Source organism: Eublepharis macularius, chromosome 14 (genome assembly GCF_028583425.1).
Source record: "Eublepharis macularius isolate TG4126 chromosome 14, MPM_Emac_v1.0, whole genome shotgun sequence".
In the NCBI taxonomy this organism is placed as follows: domain Eukaryota; kingdom Metazoa; phylum Chordata; class Lepidosauria; order Squamata; family Eublepharidae; genus Eublepharis; species Eublepharis macularius.
The window spans coordinates 3,803,467-3,821,815 of record NC_072803.1 but is presented as its reverse complement, the minus strand read 5'-3'; positions in this window follow the sequence as shown (position 1 = coordinate 3,821,815).

Genomic DNA, 18,349 nt, shown 5'->3' with positions numbered 1-18,349 from the left:
ATTCTGTCTCTACACATAGCAGACCAACAGTTCCAGAGACAATGGAGCCTTCTCACACTGAGGCAGTCGCAGCGGCTGCTGGGTTGAATATCCTGGGCACAGCTGACCTCACCAAGCCAAAACTGTCACCAAACATCTCGAGCCCTTTGTATACTGTGACACCAACCCCGCCTATCAGGATCTTCCCCAAGTTGCAGCCAGCCACACCCAGCATGCCTGCTCCTGGCCCACAGGAGCCAGTGTTTGGTGCAACTATGTCAACTCATGTCATGTTACAAAAGCCAGGTGCTCCTGCCTCTTTTCTTAAGGAACCCAAGCTTTTCATTATACCTGTTCATGGCCATGCCATGCTCAAAACAAATGAAGCCTTTGTGGAAGGAAACCTGCCTGTTTCTACTGAGGCAAATGTTTCCATTCCTACTGATGCCAAAACTCCACTGATCTTGTCTGTTCATGCCCAGACGCAACACCACCCGGCCCGTGCATCTACTCAATTGCGGGCCAGACCTCTAACCCGCAGTGGAACAAAGACAGCAAACACGCCTGCCTCGTCCCCAGTCCAGCTTCTTGGCCACCCCAGACCTCCATCCCCAAGCACTTCTGTCTTTGTCCAGACTGAATTACCTCCACAAGGGGTGTCTACCTTTGCTAAGCCTGCTGCATGGAATCCAAAAGTACTCACAGGTGACCACCTGAACCGGCAACTTCCCACCATTCATGTTCTTCCTGGAATGCTTCACACCACTGCAAAAGAAAAGGAAGGGAAGGGCCCTCAACAAAGCAGCCCCCTAGCACCTCAGCCTGGCATTTATAGCACCCCTTTGCCAAGGGTCTCTGCTTCTGTGCCCTCACAAAGAGCTGAGGGCAGAGATCGAAGCTCAGGCGCTCCGAGTTTGGGTAGTCCAGCTCCCCAAATGGCCCATCACAGAAACGCAGATCTTCCTATTCTGAGCTCTGTGCGCATGACAGAACAATTCCCTGTCCTGAAGACAACCCCAATACTGGCGGTGGCTGGGGCTCAAGGCATTGTGCAAAGCTCCCGAGGATTCATCCTGCACCTCCTTAATCAATTGGACATTACAGAGGCTGGAAACCTAGGGTCTGCTGCGGCCAGTAGTTACCTTGGCATCTTATCTTCAGTCCCTTACCTTTCCTTCTTGATTCGGAGTGCTGAAAACACAATCTGTTTACAGCCTATGAAAAATTACACTCCGCCTTCCACCGAACCAAACGTCAGCGGGCAGGGAGTGGCTTCCTTTCTGGAAATGCTGATTTCATCTACTTTCCTGGGTCTTTCCCACCTAGGTGTTTCAAGTCTGATACAAATGAATCCATCTAGTGTATTTCTGATTAAACCTATGTTTGTATTTCTGCCCGCTGGTGAACCAGGAGACCCTGGGCCCCCATCTGCCAAGGAGGAAATGGAACGTGCTGATGGGCATTTGTTCACCAAGGCAGCTGTTCTGGATTTGGTTGTAAGCACCCATAAGCAACTGGCAGAAAGCAATCCCACCACTGGGCAAACAACCAGGGCAAACCGTTTCCCCGCTCACAGACAGGCTATTTCTGGGTCAATCCTCAACTCTCTTCCAGAGAATGCTACACAATCCAACCTAGCGAGATCCACCACGTCGAAAGTCAACCTATTTCCTGACTGGGTGAGGGAAGTTGCCACCACCAAAAAAAAATCTTTACTGAGCAAAGACCGGGAAGAAGGATCGTGGCCATCTATTCTCGATCCCACACAGTCAGGAGAGAATAATACAGTTTCATTATCTGTTGAGCACCACAACTCAACCATTCCGCCAATGACGGTGTCTGTCCATCAAAGGCCCACAACATTACCTTCTACAACTGAATTGCCAAGCTCTCCCGCCAGAATTATCTCTTTGCACTCTATGGTGGAGCATTCTGCCTCTCAAATGCCGGCAAGAACTTCACAGTCAAAGGATACGCCTCAGCCAAACACCATTCCATCAATGGAAGTGTCTGTCCATCAAAGGCTTAAAACCTTAACTTCCTCAACTGAATTGCCAAGCCCTCCCCCCAGAATTATCTCTTTGCACTCTGTAGTGGAGCATTCTGCCTCTCAGTTGCTGGCAAGAACTTCACGGAAAGAGAATACGCCCCAGCCGAACACCATTCTACCAATAACAGAGCCTAGAATATTACCCTCCACAACTGAATTGCCAAGCTCTCCCCCCAGAATTATCTCTTTGCACTCTGTGGTGGAGCATTCTGCCTTGCAGATGCTGACAAGAACTTCACAGTCAGAAGATAAGCCTCAACCGAACACCATTCCATCAGTGGCAGAGTCCAGAATATTACCTTCCACAACTGAATTGCCAAGCTTTCCCCCGAGGATTACCTCTTTGCACTCTGTGGTGGAGCATTCTGCCTCGCAGAAGCTGGCAAGAACTTCACGGTCAGAGAATACGCCACAGCCGAACACCATTCTACCAATAACAGAGCCTAGAATATTACCCTCCACAACTGAATTGCCAAGCTCTCCCCCCAGAATTATCTCTTTGCACTCTATGGTGGAGCATTCTGCCTCTCAAATGCCGGCAAGAACTTCACAGTCAAAGGATACGCCTCAGCCAAACACCATTCCATCAATGGAAGTGTCTGTCCATCAAAGGCTTAAAACCTTAACTTCCTCAACTGAATTGCCAAGCCCTCCCCCCAGAATTATCTCTTTGCACTCTGTAGTGGAGCATTCTGCCTCTCAGTTGCTGGCAAGAACTTCACGGTCAGAGAATACGCCTCAGCCGAACACCATTCTACCAATAACAGAGCCTAGAATATTACCCTCCACAACAGAATTGCCAAGCTCTCCCCCCAGGATTACCTCTTTGCACTCTGTGGTGGAGCATTCTGCCTCGCAGAAGCTGGCAAGAACTTCACGGTCAGAAGATAAGCCTCAACCAAACACCATTCCACCAATGGCAGTTTCTGTCCATCAAAGCCCCAGAACATTATCTTCCACAACTGAAATGCCAAGTTCTTCCCCCAGGATTACCTCTTTGCACTCTGTGGTGGAGCATTCTGCCTCACAGATGCTGGCAAGAACTTCACGGTCAGAGGATACACCTCAGCCAAACACCATTCCACCAATGGTGGTTTCTGTCCATCAAAGCTCCAGATCATTACCCTCCACAACTGAATTGCCAAGCCCTCCTCCCAGAACTTCCTCTTTGTACTCTATGGTGGAGCATTCTGCCTCACAGATGCTGGCAAGAACTTCACGGTCAGAGGATACGCCTCAGCCGAACACCATTCTACCAATGACAGAGCCTAGAACATTACCTTCCACAACTGAAATGCCAAGCTCTTCCCACAGGATTATCTCTTTGAACTCTGTGGTGGAGCATTCTGCCTCACAGATGCTGACAAGAACTTCACGGTCAGAGGATACACCTCAACCAAACACCATTCCACCAATGGCAGTTTCTGTCCATCAGAGCCCCAGAACATTACCTTCCATAACTGAAATGCCAAGCTCTTCCCCCAGGATTACCTCTTTGCACGCTGTGGTGGAGCATTCTGCCTCGCAGAAGCTGGCAAGAACTTCACGGTCAGACGATAAGCCTCAACCAAACACCATTCCACCAATGGCAGTTTCTGTCCATCAAAGCCCCAGAACATTATCTTCCACAACTGAAATGCCAAGTTCTTCCCCCAGGATTACCTCTTTGCACTCTGTGGTGGAGCATTCTGCCTCACAGATGCTGGCAAGAACTTCACGGTCAGAGGATACACCTCAGCCAAACTCCATTCCACCAATGGTGGTTTCTGTCCATGAAAGCTCCAGATCATTACCCTCCACAACTGAATTGCCAAGCCCTCCTCCCAGAACATCCTCTTTGTACTCTATGGTGGAGCATTCTGCCTCACAGATGCTGCCAAGAACTTCACGGTCAGAGGATACGCCTCAGCCGAACACCATTCTACCAATGACAGAGCCTAGAACATTACCTTCCACAACTGAAATGCCAAGCTCTTCCCACAGGATTACCTCTTTGCACTCTGTGGTGGAGCATTCTGCCTCTCAGTTGCTGGCAAGAACTTCACGGTCAGAGGATACACCTCAACCAAACACCATTCTACCAATGACAGAGCCTAGAATATTACCTTCTACAACTGAATTGCCAAGCTCTCCCCCCAGAATTATCTCTTTGCACTCTGTGGTGGAGCATTCTGCCTTGCAGATGCTGACAAGAACTTCACGGTCAGAAGATAAGCCTCAACTGAACACCATTCGACCAATGACGGTTTCTGTCCTTCAAAGCCCCAGAACATTACCTTCCACAACTGAAATGCCAAGTTCTTCCCCCAGGATTACCTCTTTGCACTCTGTGGTGGAGCATTCTGCCTTGCAGATGCTGACAAGAACACGGTCAGAAGATAAGCCTCAACCGAACACCATTCGACCAATGATGGTTTCTGTCCATCAAAGCTCCAGAACATTACCTTCCACAACTGAATTGCCAAGCTCTTCCCCCAGGATTACCTCTTTGCACTCTGTGGTGGAGCATTCTGCCTCGCAGAAGCTGGCAAGAACTTCACGGTCAGAAGATAAGCCTCAACCAAACACCATTTCACCAATGGCTGTTTCTGTCCATCAAAGCCCCAGAACATTACCCTCCACAACTGAATTGCCAAGCTCTTCCCCCAGGATTACCTCTTTGCACTCTGTGGTGGAGCATTCTGCCTCACAGATGCTGGCAAGAACACGGTCAGAGGATACGCCACAGCCGAACACCATTCTACCAATGACAGAGCCTAGTATATTACCTTCCACAACTGAAATGCCAAGCTCTTCCCCCAGGATTACCTCTTTGCACTCTGTGGTGGAGCATTCTGCCTCGCAGAAGCTGGCAAGAACTTCACGGTCAGAAGATAAGCCTCAACCAAACACCATTCCACCAATGGCAGTTTCTGTCCATCAAAGCCCCAGAACATTACCCTCCACAACTGAATTGCCAAGCTCTTCCCCCAGGATTACCTCTTTGCACTCTGTGGTGGAGCATTCTGCCTCACAGATGCTGGCAAGAACACGGTCAGAGGATACGGCTCAGCCGAACACCATTCTACCAATGACAGAGCCTAGTATATTACCTTCTGCAACTGAATTGCCAAGCTCTCCTCCCAGGATCACCTCTTTGCACTCTGTGGTTGAGCATTCTGCCTCGCAGATGTTGGGGAAAAGTTCACTGTCAGTTGATAAGCCTCAGCTGAACACCATGTTAATGCTCCATGCTGAAAACCATCATCCAGGCTCAACGACCTCCATAACCTCCAGAAGTAAGAACTTTGAAGAGTCCTTGAGCACCTCTTCAGTTGGGAACATGGATCTGCCATTAGAGGTGGCCAAACATCTCACACCTTCAAGGGCTGTATCTCATAGCTTCTTAATCAGCAAAGTGTTTCGAAAGCGCCCTTCAGAAACTCAACACATACCCAGCACAGTGTCAAATTTTCTGACATTCTCAACCGTGAAAAACCTCAGTGTATCAGCAGCTGTCAATTACTCCTATTCCGAAGCAATCACTGTGTTTCCTAGGGTAACAGAAACGTCTTCATACTTGATGAATGCCACCTTGGCCAAGGTTTCCACATCCCGTCTCTTCTCCCCCAACACCCCTCAGGTAAGTGAGAGGCCAAGAGCACCATCCTTACTCACCCCATTCTTGGCACACGCTCAGGCACACACCACTCTGTCTGAAAAACATCTTGAAGATACAAGTCTTTGGGCACCTTCCAGGCCATCTGCCTCCAGGCCTTCACAAGTTTCAACAAGTGCCTATTTTGCAACTTTCACTCCGAAGTACAATCAGGCCAGTTTGATGCTCACTGGAAGGGCTTCTCTTGTCAGTGCAGAAGAGCAGACGGGTCCAACAGTCAGCAGTGAAGAATCTGGAATGAATGTGAGAGACTCTGAAACGTTCAAGCCAGAAGTGATTCATCTCATGCCAACCGTGCTTGGCACGGAGTCTGCTTTGCTGGTTTCCCCAGAGTTCAGTTCAGCCTTAGCATCCTCAGGTGGCACTGTGGGGTCTGCAAGTTTCCAGTCAGGGCTTCCTAAGTCTCTTCTGACCACCCTCCGTTTGCTTTCACCAAGCACTACTCATAAAGACACAACTGTTTCACCGATGGGTGGAGGAATGCTTCCTTTGGAAACACCGTACGGGGATCTGCACAGCCTGCAGCTTAGTGTAACTGCAGAACCCAATAAAACGGTATTTTTCTCACCATCGCCAGTCAAGGAGGAGCTTATTCAAAATGGACAAGGGCAGAAGGTAGTTGCTGCTCCATTTTTTACATCGTCTCGCACACATCTATGGCCAGCAAGGTTAGAAAGTGGCCACCAAGACAGAGCCAGCCTGTTGGAGTATGAACAGGCACAGGACTCTGCTTCTTCCATGCCCAGCCCAGGTGGTACATCCTTGGGGCCTTCTGCAGTTGCTCGTGCACCAACACTTCTAGAGACCAGATTATCTTCAGAGGTTCCAACTGATGGGCCTGTTGAGAAGGTTCTAAACCAGACATCCCGTCCGCAAAGCCTGCCTCTGGACCACTCTGAGACAACACTTGCTCATCACACCCAAGCTCTGTTAACTCTGGAAAGCCTTCCAGATAGGCCAGAGGTTACAGCTGAAGGGGATTTTACGGTGGAAGCTACCAGCACTGGAGAACTGGATGAATCTTATTTATACACAATGGGAGAGCGAATCACTATTGTAACGGACACTACTGAAGCAGCAGCAAAAGAGCCTCTCGCCGCTTCCCAGCCATCAGACTCCAATTCTAGTTTGTTAAATGGGAAGACGCATCACAGAAGACTGACACGCTCGGAGGATGTTTTTCTGGATGGGTAATTACTGGGGAACGGGTATGTTTTGCTGATCGCCTCAATGCAGAAATCTGTGGAGAACATGCTTTATTTAATTCTGAAGATGCTAGAGTAAAAAAGATTAATCGCCAATACTTAATCACAATATAAGAATTTCATGAATATGTTCTAGCGTGGAGTTGATTTAGATGATATAGTGGAATTTCAGTGCAAATGGGCCAAGTATGTGGATTGTCTCTGCGTGTGTGTCTTTCCCCATACTTAGTGGGATGGAATACTAGATATGAGAGAGAGAGAGAGAGAGAGAGAGAGAGAGAGAGAGAGAGAGAGAGAGAGAGTTGTCTTCCTGCATGTCCCCATGGCAGAGGAGGGTATTCCACATGTATAAGCCTTTTCTTGATTGAATATACATGTCAGCAGCACCTGACCAGGATGGCCACGTTAGCCCGATCTCCGCAGATCTTGGAAGCTAAGCAGGGTCAGCCCTGGTTAGTCCTTAGATGGGAGACCACCAAGGAAGTCCAGGGTTTCTATGCCGAAACAGGCAGTTGGCAAATCCCCTCTGTTTGTCTCTAGCTTTGAAAACCCTGTGGGGGTCACCCTAAGTTGCGACTTGGTGGCACCTTGCGCGCACCCAATTGTTACAGCATCTTCCAGGTTTTGCCTCCGTTTGGGGAACTCCAGATCTCCTTCTCTCCATCCAGCTTTGCCATCGTGTCTGACGACACCTGCAGCTCTGGCAACTACCGCACTGAGATGAGCCTCCACCACGCCGTGGGCCAGCCCCCCCCCTCGCCCAGGCACTTTCCTGGCTCTGATCATCCAGCACAGCAACAGCAGCCGCCCCACCCTGCGGGCCAAGTCCTGCTGCGTCACTCCCACCGCCAAGCCCGCTGGCCCAGACGCTGCCTGCTGCCTCTTCGCCAGGTCAGGCTGAAAGAGACCAAGGTCACCTGGATGCCATTTGAGACGGGTGCTTGGACTTAGCAAGTCAGATGCCCTCCTTTCCCTCTGGAGTTTCATTGACGGACATAATCAGAGACAAGAAATTGTGGGGAGGGGGAAAGAAGGGATGCATTTAGCTCCACACGTCCTGGACATGTGGTTGCTGAGGTGGGGAAGGGAGCCCCCCCCCCGCCCCCGGATAGCAGCTGAGGTTGAAGGCTCTGCTTGTTTTAACCTGGCATGGGCTGGGCTAACCTGACTGGCACCTGCATGATAACCTCAGAAAAGTAAAGGCGGATCAGACCAGAGGCCCATCTCGTCCAGCACCCTGTTTTCAGCAGTGGTCAGCCAAGGTCTGAAGCCCCCCTCAATGATCCAGAGGTACTTGGAGGCATCTTTTAGTGCTTGTGGGCCGTTGGACCCTCATTCCATGAACTTGCCTAACCCTTTTGAAAAAGCCACCTAAGGCTAATAGTCCTCAACCACATCTTGTGATGTGTCATGTGAAGTTACACACTCCAGTTATCGTCCCCTCTGATTCTGATTTGTGTGCACTGATGGCTTCCGAGCAGGCGAGAACCTGTCCAGCCCTGAAGCTGAGGCGACAGAGGCAGATCGAGCACTCCTGAGGCTGCAGCACCATGCAGCGGGTGAGGCGCTCTGCAGCTCCACCATTTCCTATGCAGTAAGTGGATCAAAACAGTTTTCGGCTAAACATTAGGAAAAGCTTCCTGACAGTTGGAGCAGTCCCTTGGTGGAACGGGCTTCCTCTGGAGGTGGTGGGCTCTCCTTCTTTGGAGGTTTTGAAGCAGAGGCTGGATGGCCACCTGACAGCAATGCTGATTCTGTGAACCCAGGCAGATCATGAGAGGGAGGGCAGGAAGGGATACATCAGTGCTTAGTTCTCATAGCCCCTTCTTACATGTCCAGGGTAATGTCAATCGCCACTTTGGGGACAGGAAGCAATTTTCCCCAGGCCAGTTTGGTTAGGGATCCTGGAGGTGTTTCACCATCTTCTGGGCATGGAGCAGGGGGCACTGGGGCAGTCAGGGGGGCAGTTGTGAATTTCCTCCATTGTGCAGGGGGTTGGACTAGATGACCTTGGAGGTCCCTTCCAACTCTATGATTCTATGAACTGATCCTGGCATTACCTAAGTGCAGCCTGTTGTCTTCCATCCCAAACAGGACTGACAGAGGGGTGGACTCCTGCCACTCTGCCGTTGCTGAGCTTCATCTCAGGCCCACCACTCTCGTGGGTTTTGAGGTGGTTGCAGGATCCTGAATGTGAGGCTGAGAGTGGGATCCATGAGTGCCACCCCCCAGGCGTGTTCCTCTGTTTCCTCCTTTTGAGGTGTAGACACCTGCTGACCCCCCACTGATACCAAAGCCTGCAGCGGGTCTTGCTGGGGCACCGGGGGGCCCAGTGACTAAGCCCAGGGGTTAGATTCATGCTCCAGGTGGTCATAAGGTGTGTCTCGTGGGGAGCAGTAGTTCATTTTGGCTGAGCTCTCCTGCCAGCTCCCTCCTTACCCCGAGATGCAGATCTGTTCCGTTTGGGACTGAGATATTGGGAGATAAATTCCCTGACTCATGAGGAAATCACAGTCTGTATGAAAAAGCAGGAGGGGTTGTCTCTGTGTATCTGGATCTGGGTCAAGAACACAATAGCCAGTACCCCCAACATCCACCTGGGCCAATTTTAAAAAACCATCCTGGGATTTTTTTTCTTTTTTACTCCCCACGCCAGGAAACGCATCTTCCCTCTGCGGTCCAATAAGGGTGCTTCTTGCCAGAGGCAGGGGCCAGATGAAGAGGCCAGGGGGCTCTTGCTTTGCCTCCAGCTGCAATGATGTGATGCCAGAAGACACTTTAGCAAATCGTAAGAGCATCACACATTTCAAAATGATTCCCTGAGTCAGCGGAGTCAGCCGTCTAGTCTAACCGGCCCCTGCCCCCGAAGCTCAAAGAAAGGGCAAAATGACGAAAACCAGGGCTTTTTGTCTGGGAAAGGAGGTGGTGGAACTCAAGACCGCACAATGATGTCACTTTGGGTCAGCTGGAACAAGGGGGGAGTTTTTTAAAGTTTAAATCGCCCTCGGCGAAACTGGTCACATGGCCGGTGGCCCCGCCCCCTGATCTCCAGACAGAGGGGAGTTTAGATTGCCCTCCACGCCACTGAGCGGCGTGGAGGGCAATCTAAACTCCCCTCTGTCTGGAGATCGGGGGCGGGGCCACCGGCCATGTGACCATTTTTAAGCGGTGCTGGAACTCTGTTCCGCCGTGTTCCCACTGAAAAAAAGCCCTGACAAAAACTGCTCTGATAGTGGTCCCAGCAGATGGTCAATAGAGAGAGGCTGCCTCTGAGCATGCAAGTTCCATTCCTAGCTGTCACAGCTAACAGCCACTGGCATACCTCTCTTCCAGAAGGACATCTCATTGTTTTTTAAAAGCTATTTGCATGAATGGCGATTCTGTAGCTAGGAATTCCTTAAGTCGACTCGATACTGAGATGAGTAGATTCACTTTCTTCTGGCCTTTTCTGTTCCAGAATTTCACCTGGCACTGTTGCGCTGATCTTCACCTGCCCTCGTGTGCGTTAGTAAAATACTATAAAAGCTGTGATGCGATTATCCGTACAATCACATCACAGTTTCAAAAAAGCCGTGTCTTATCGCTGTGCCTGTTCCAGCCTGCGTTGCTAACAGGGGTGGGGGGAAGGGGGAGGGGATACACTGGAACTGGAGGAAGTGAGCATTGCTGCAAACTGCACATTTGCCAGTTCTCTGTGCAAAATGTGGAAATGATAGAAAGGAACAAATTAAGCATCTGGAGTTAATCGTAGATTCTCTCCAGTACTTGAATTTCAATGCATTACATCTGGAATGGTCTTCCAGGTACCCGTCACTCTCTGTCTCTACTAGGTCACCACTGGAATGCAGATATATACAATTGCACCAGAGGAGCAAACCCCAAACAGCCAGCTTCACCATACAGCTCTTTCAAATGCTGAACCGCTCTGGGGCATACTTGCACTGTGAGCTCAGCATCTGTCTGAGCAATCACGCTGGCTGTGAACAGGTGAGACCCATCAGAACCAAGAGGCCCAGAGGGGTGTATGCGTTTTGAAGGAGGCTGAACAATAGTTTCATAATATATTCCCCTTCGTAAAATCAAATGTAGGATTCCTTGCTGTGTCAATGGGAAAATCCGGTTGCAAGATTTTTGAGTGGTCTAGCAGCTCAGGTTTCCCAACAGGTATCTTGTCAAATGGCTGAGTTGTTTTAAGACTGGCTTGTAAGTCCTTTGATCAGAGATGGCGGAGCAGTTAAGGTCTGACAAAGATGATCTTAAACAGTTGACATCTGTGTACTATGTTGTGCTGCTTAGCCAACCAGCTGAAGTCTGTGTGTGTTGTGGTGAAGCTGATAAGGAGCTGGGCTCTTGCTTGAACTAGCACCTCAGCAGCTCTGAGGCTTTCCCCTGGCTCTGCATGTATGTGTGTGCCATGAAGCTGCAGCCGACTTGTGGCAATCTAATCAAGGGGTTTCCAAGAAAAACAAGGAGCCCAGGTGGTTTGCCATTGCCTTGCTCTACATAGCAACCCTGGACTCCCTTGATGGTATCTCATCCAAGTACCAATGAGGGCCAATGCTGATTCGGTGAACCTAGGCAGATCTTGAGAGGGAGGGCAAGAAGGGTTAGTTTTTGTGTCCCCTTCTTACATGCCCAGGGTAATGCCAAACGACTCTTGGGGGTCAGGAAGCAATTTCCCCCAGGCCAATTTGGCTAGGGATCCTGACGGTGTTTTGCCATCTTCTGGGCATGGAGCAGGGGTCACTGGGGGTGTGGGAGGGAAGGTAGTTGTGAATTCCCTGCATTGGGCAGGGGGTTGGACTAGATGACCCTGGAGGTACCTTCCAACCATATGGTTCTATACGGCTTCTAAGATCTGATGAGATCAGGCAGTACCATGCCACCTTCCCACACTTTCCCTGGCTCTACACTTCTGGAAAAAGGGCATTTTAATCATAGGGAGCAACTAGATATATTCCAAAGGAGAATTTTTCATTCCACTGAAATCTCTCCACTAGGGCTGGAGTCAAAATGTTGATACGTTGAAACATCCTTTCTGGTCACCAGATGGCCTCCTGTCCTGACCTTTGCATCTCTGCAAACAAGATTCACCGGCTGCCCCCTTCCCCAGGTTGTCCAGGTTGGGGCCTCCCCCCGTGGCCTCCAGACTGGCCCTCCTCCTCTTTTTGGATGCTTCTTAATGTGATTGGTTGACCTGGAGAAATCAGGTGGTTTGGCAGGAGGAGAAGAACATTTTCTCCACTGCAGCTGACAAGCAAGTTTGATTCCATCTCTTCTCCCCCTCACTGTACTACTTATTGGTTTAGCAAGCAACAAAAAAAATCACCACAGATCAATCACACAGTAAGGTAAAAAGCGATCCTCCAATAAAACAGCAACAGCAGTCATTAAGAAAAGAAAGAAAAAGGAATAGCCATAATCTCCTGCGTGATTATTTACCAAGCGTAATAATCCAGTCACAAACATCCATAAAAGCTTTAATGCTGAGGGAAATGGGAAGATATTTAATTAGCACAATAGCCACAATGTTACTATAATATTGTTAGCGATCAATAAAGACAGACGAAATGATGTTTATCTACATGAGTGACAAATGGCAACCAAAAACCCATAAATGCCTCTGGCTTATGAAACATAAATGGTCTGATTTCTCCACAAAAATACATCCCAAACATTAGCTGATCTTTTAGTCTCAGAAAAGTCACCATCAATGCGCAGCTTACTGGCCAAGCTGGTCCGGGCTTTGTGTGGCCAATAAACCAATATCAAGATATTTTGTGCCTGCAAACTAGAAATCTCATAAGATTACCTGAGATTCCCTTGGGAGAGGCAGTTATTTTAGGACTGCGTTAAGTGTAAAGCTCCACCCATGTTTCTGCACTTTGCAGATTACGAAAAGACAGATCGCTGTCCCAAGTAGTTGATGATCTAATGCACAAAGGGCAGGACGGGTGACAGGTGGGGTTAAAAAGGCCACAAATATGCATTTACTGAATTTATACAGACTTAATCCATAGATTCATCCATTCTTTCCCAGACTTCTTGCTAGAACCTGTTCAGAGCTTCCTCCAAAATAAAAACTGCTATGTTTTCTGGATATGTAATTTCACAGTTTTAGTATGGGCAGCTCCAGCGTTCCTCGCATAATGATAGTGTCAAATAATAGGTTAATAGAGAGTTAATGTCCTTTGAATCTCTCCTGTGTTCTAAGATTTATTCTTCAAAAAGATTGGGCATAACCCTATGTAAAACCTTAATCTCAATTGCTGTAATGGGTGGATCAAAAAACTGGGAAACTATCCAAATCCATAAAGGAACAAATATAGGCAATACCTTTTGCTCTCCTGTGTATTAACTATAAGCTTTCAACCTGGTTATGATAACATAGTATGGCAAGGCTCCATAGGAAGGGCGGGGGGTGGGGTATACTGTTTAAAACTTGACATGCCACATCTTGTTATCCGTTAAGATTCACATCCGTTTGTGCAGTGAAATGGGATAGGTGGGAAACTGAAAGAATACCCTCTTAGGGTGTGTGTGTGTGTCCCTCCAGGAAACCATCGTACATTTTTTAAGGATCCCTCCAACAAAAAAGCAAGAGTCCAGTAACACCTATAAGACTAACAAAATTTGTGGTAGGGTATGAGCTTTCGTGAGTCACAGCTCACTTCTCTCTGAAGAAGGGAGCTGTGACTCATGAAAGCTCATACCCTACCACAAATGTTGTTAGTCTTATAGGTGCTACTGGACTGTTGCTCTTTCTTAGTGCTACAGGCAGACTAACGTAGCTACCCATCTTGATCAATCCAACAAAAAAGATGAGTTTTCACTGTATCCATTTTGTGCAACTGGTTTATTGGTGTGCTTTGAAATGATTTGAATTTCCTAAGGCAATTGGGATACGAACAAATAAGTAATTTACAGCAATCCTCTCATTTTCTTCCCAGAGCTGCTCAGAGAACAGAGAGACCCATGCCAAGCCCAGTGGCTGGAGCAGTTACCAAACCCTCCACAATCTGATCTCCTTTGGGCCTGTTCTGAAGGCCCGGCCTGAATTTCCTTTGGCGCTTGCAGCTGGTACGTGTCTGTCAGACTATGGAATCCCAGTTATCTCGAGTTCGTCTCCCACCCCTTCTGCAAGAAGCACCAGGTCTCTTGGTTCCAAAAGGTTTATTGAAAGACTATGCTCAGAATACAGATGTCCATGATCCAAGGGCTGGGGAGGCCCCTGGCTGAACGAAAGCTTTGTTGAGAATGGCATGTAAAACGAAAGTTACAATACATCAAACACCCAGTCCCAGCCTCCCCCCTTAGTCCTGTCTGCAAAGGCCTGAGAAGACGAGGACATCAAGGTCGTTGGCTGGACTGGATAGATAAGCCTCTTCGCTCCCATGGGTATGAGCGGCCTGGACGACATCTGGGCCTAGAGGGAGGAAAACTGGAAAACTACTGGTTATAACATAAGATAACATGGCGGTACTCTGGCTAGAGAGCTGACACCCTGACAGTGTCTTTCTCTCTCCTCTGGAAGGCTGTCCTTGGCTTGCTCCTCATTTCGTGGTTTTCATCTAGCAGCTCCAGTAGATTCAGGGGTTTTTGCCACAGACTCAGAGAGTAAGCGGGGGCCGCTCATTCCCTCAGCTTCAATGGCTCACCCGAAGGAGGTCGAGCTTGAGGAGATGGGCCAGTGTAATACAGAGCACAGCAAAGTTCTTTGGACATTTTAAAAAAAATGTTCTTTGTCTATCTTAGCAGAGCTGCAGAAAGTAGATTTTCCCCAGGTAGCCACAAAGGGTCCATGGCTCGGTGATAGAGCGTCTGCTTGGCATACAGAAGGTCATGGTTTCAATCCTCAGCATCTCTAGTTAAAAGGACTGGGGAGGAGGTGGTGTGATAGACCTCAGCTTGAGACCCTGGAGAGCAGCTGCCAGTCTGAGTAGACAATATTGACCTTGATGGACCAATGGTGTGATTCAGTATAAGTAGGGATGCCCGTCCCCTGTCCGGGGCAGGGATCTCCCGCTTCCACCCGCCACCTCCCCCGCTGACCTGGCCAGCGAAAGGGGAACACACCTCTCAGGGGCCCCGATTTGGCCCCAATTCACCCCCCTGGGGAGCGTGGGAGCACTCCCAGGGTGGCCCATGAACAACACGATGATGTCACTTCCTGGAAGTGAGGTCATTGCACAAACTGGGAGCACATGCACACTGTGTGTGTGTACAAAAGGGAAAAGAATAAGGTAGGAGCCAGGTACCACATACCCCGCCAGGAGGCTAGGGGGACCTGGCCACCCTAAGTATAAGGCAGTCGCATGGGTTCATGTGTCCAAAAACATCAGGGACCTGCTTGAAGGGAGATAGTGGGATATATTTTGGGCTGCCTGGCTAATTCCCCTCCCTTCTTGGCCAGATCAAGGGACATGGTGGCCTTGTGTTGGTTCTGCCCCAGCCTTACAGCCAGATAAAGCATTGATTTCTTACCTTGCAACGTTCAAGGGTTGACACTCACAAATGCACACCTGAGCACAAACACAGGCGCATCTCGGCTGCAGAGAGTGTCCTGTCCCTCACACAGGCTGCGTTTCCTGGATCCCAACTTTTCCTCCAGCCACTAGGGAAATTTTAAGATGTGATGTACCTGGAAGACTCCTAGCCAAGGGTGCGACTCAGTTGCGTTACTAGACTTACAGAGGCTGCTGCAGAGCTAGGGAGCTGGGAAATTCCCGAACATTTGCGGGTAGAGCCTGGAAAAGGCAGGGGTGTGGGGAGAATAGGGGCCTTAGTGGGTATAATGCCACAGATTCTGCCCTCCAATACAGCCATTTTCTCTGGAGGGAACTGATCTCAGTAGTCTGGAGATCATTTGTAATTCTGAGATCTGTTCAGGCCCCACCAGGTGATTGGCAACCTTATGATGAGCTCAGCGCTGGTTCTCTTTCTTTTCCCAGGGTCTGACTTTTGTCTCCAGTCCTCCTAAGCTTCTTAGCTGGCATTGCTATCTTACTGGGCTTCTCCATATTTATCTGGTTACACCAGAGGCACAAGACCGGGAGGGCAGAGGACCTGGAAGGGCAAAAAATCTGCGCCCCTTGAGGCTCAACACCAGCAGACTCCAAAAGCTGAGCAGCCTTTTGATGCCCGTGCAGATCAAGAGCCTGGGGCCTGCTTCAGCTGCGCTGCCTTTGTCGTGGGGGCAGGGGGTGCGTCAGTCTCTGCTTTGCTCTTTTCCTTCCAGCAGTGTGAGAGAACTGAAGATCAGCAGGTGTCAAAGGAGAGAAAACAGATGGTTTGTGACTGCAAATGGGAGATGCAGGTGTCCGCCCAGAGAATGGAAAAAGCAGGAGTGGAGGCAGAGGGGGAGGACATTTTCAGGCCCTTCCTTAGAGGAGGACTGGCAGCTTCACAAAAAGATGTGCTGGGGGTGGGGGATAGAAACCCTCTAAACTGAAATGGTCCTACCATCTTCCTTTCTGAAAGAAGAACAGAGGAAGGTATTAGCTCTGTGGTGTTTCTGTTTATACAACCTCGTATTAGCAATTTTTGCAGCAAGCTTGTAACCGCTGGCTCATGTTCAGATGAGATCAATTGTGATAAGTGTTTCCTGTTCCTCAAGAGGAATTTACCAACAAGAGCCATTATGGATGCTAAGGGGAAGTGAAATGAAAAGAATTCGTTGGCAATCCACCAAAGCAGGAAAAGGAATCCCTCCCCAGATCTGTTATATAAATATGAAAGAGGGCCATGCGGCACCATAAAGGACTCAGAGATTTATTGTTGCAGAAGCTTTCAAGCGCTATAACCCACCTGGTTAGATGCTCGAAAGGTTGGTGGGTATATACATTTAGAAACACAATGGATAGAAAGAAAGATTCGACTAGAATAAGTTCAAAAGACAAGTAAAAGGAAGAGGGAAAGATGCAGCTTTCTTTCGGTTCCCCTGAGCATCTTTCTCCCCCAGCCCTTAGATGGCCTTTGGTCCTCTCCAGCTCTGTGAACCTCATCACACGGCTTCTGAGTGTCCAGTTTCCAGGCTTGCCTGTAGCCCCCCACCTCGCCAAGCTGGGCCTCTTCCCCACTTTGGGAATGATTCTTTACTTACTTGGTTGCGTCATAAAGAAATCTGATCCAGTGGTGAACATCTTAGCCTCTGAAATTTACAATAAACTTTGATTCCAACTCCTTTTGGGCCCTCTAGGCTTTGTTGCGGCAGGGTGCTCTGCAATGAAAGGGCAAGATATCACGTGGCAATTTCATAGAATCATAGAGTTGGAAGGGGCCATACAGACCATCTAGTCCAACCCCCTGCCCAGTGCAGGATCAGCCTAAAGCATCCCTGGCCAATATTCATCCAGCCTCTTCTTGAAAACTGCCAGTGAGGGGGAGCTCACCACCTCCCTAGGCAGCTGATTCCACTTTTGAACTACTCTGACCGTGAAAAAGTTTTCCCTAATATCCAGCCGGTACCTTTGTGCATGTAATTTAAGCCCATTGCTTCGGGTCCTACCCTCTGCTGCTAACTGGAACAGCTCCTTGCCCTCCTCCAAATGCCAGCCTTTCAAATATTTAAAGAGAGCAATCATGTCCCCCCTCAACCTCCTCTTCTCCAAACTAAACATTCCCAAGGCCCTCAGCCTTTCCTCGTAGGGCTCAGTCTCCAGACCCCTGATCATTCTTGTTGCTCTCCTCTGCACCCTCTCGATTTTGTCCACATCCTTTTTGAAGTGAGGCCTCCAGAACTGCACACAATGCTCCAGGTGTGGCCTGACCAAGGCAGTATAGAGAGGGCCTATGACCTCCTGCGATTTCGACGCTATGGCCCCTTTGAGGGGTGAGTTCATGGGATGATGGGAGGTTGGCTTAATATGGAAAGTGAGAGCAGATATTGTATTCTGGTCTGGTCTTTTATGATACAGATTACATCATGGCAGGAGGAATATCGCCCTGTGAAGAAGTGCTCATGAAACAAGCTTAAGATATCCGGAAGCTTGTCGGGCAGGGGAGCCCCTTGGGGCTTCCCAATTTTTTCTTCCTGAAGAATTATACCATCTCCTCCTAGATCCACCGCTCCTCTCCACCGTCTCCCGAGGGACTATCTAACTGTTCCCGCTTGTACAGCGGGAGTCCTCATCAATGAAATTGGGAAAACTTTTATAAGAGAACTCATAGGATACCATTCTTCCATTTGAGGACATATGCGCTTTTCAGTATTGTGATACCTTGCTGTATTTTTGACATTGAGTGTTGTATTTTTGATACTGAGTGTTGTTATAGTGATTTATTAGATCCTTGTATGAATTCACCTTGAGTATTTATAAAGTTTTGGAGAAAATATTTGGAGTATTTGGTATATTGTTGCATTGCTCACTTGTTTGCTTTGGGCTAGCTTGGTTTGGAGGCAACTTCCCAGTTTGGAGCAAAGCCAACATAACCTTGGATGTGGTAAAGCCCTAAAGC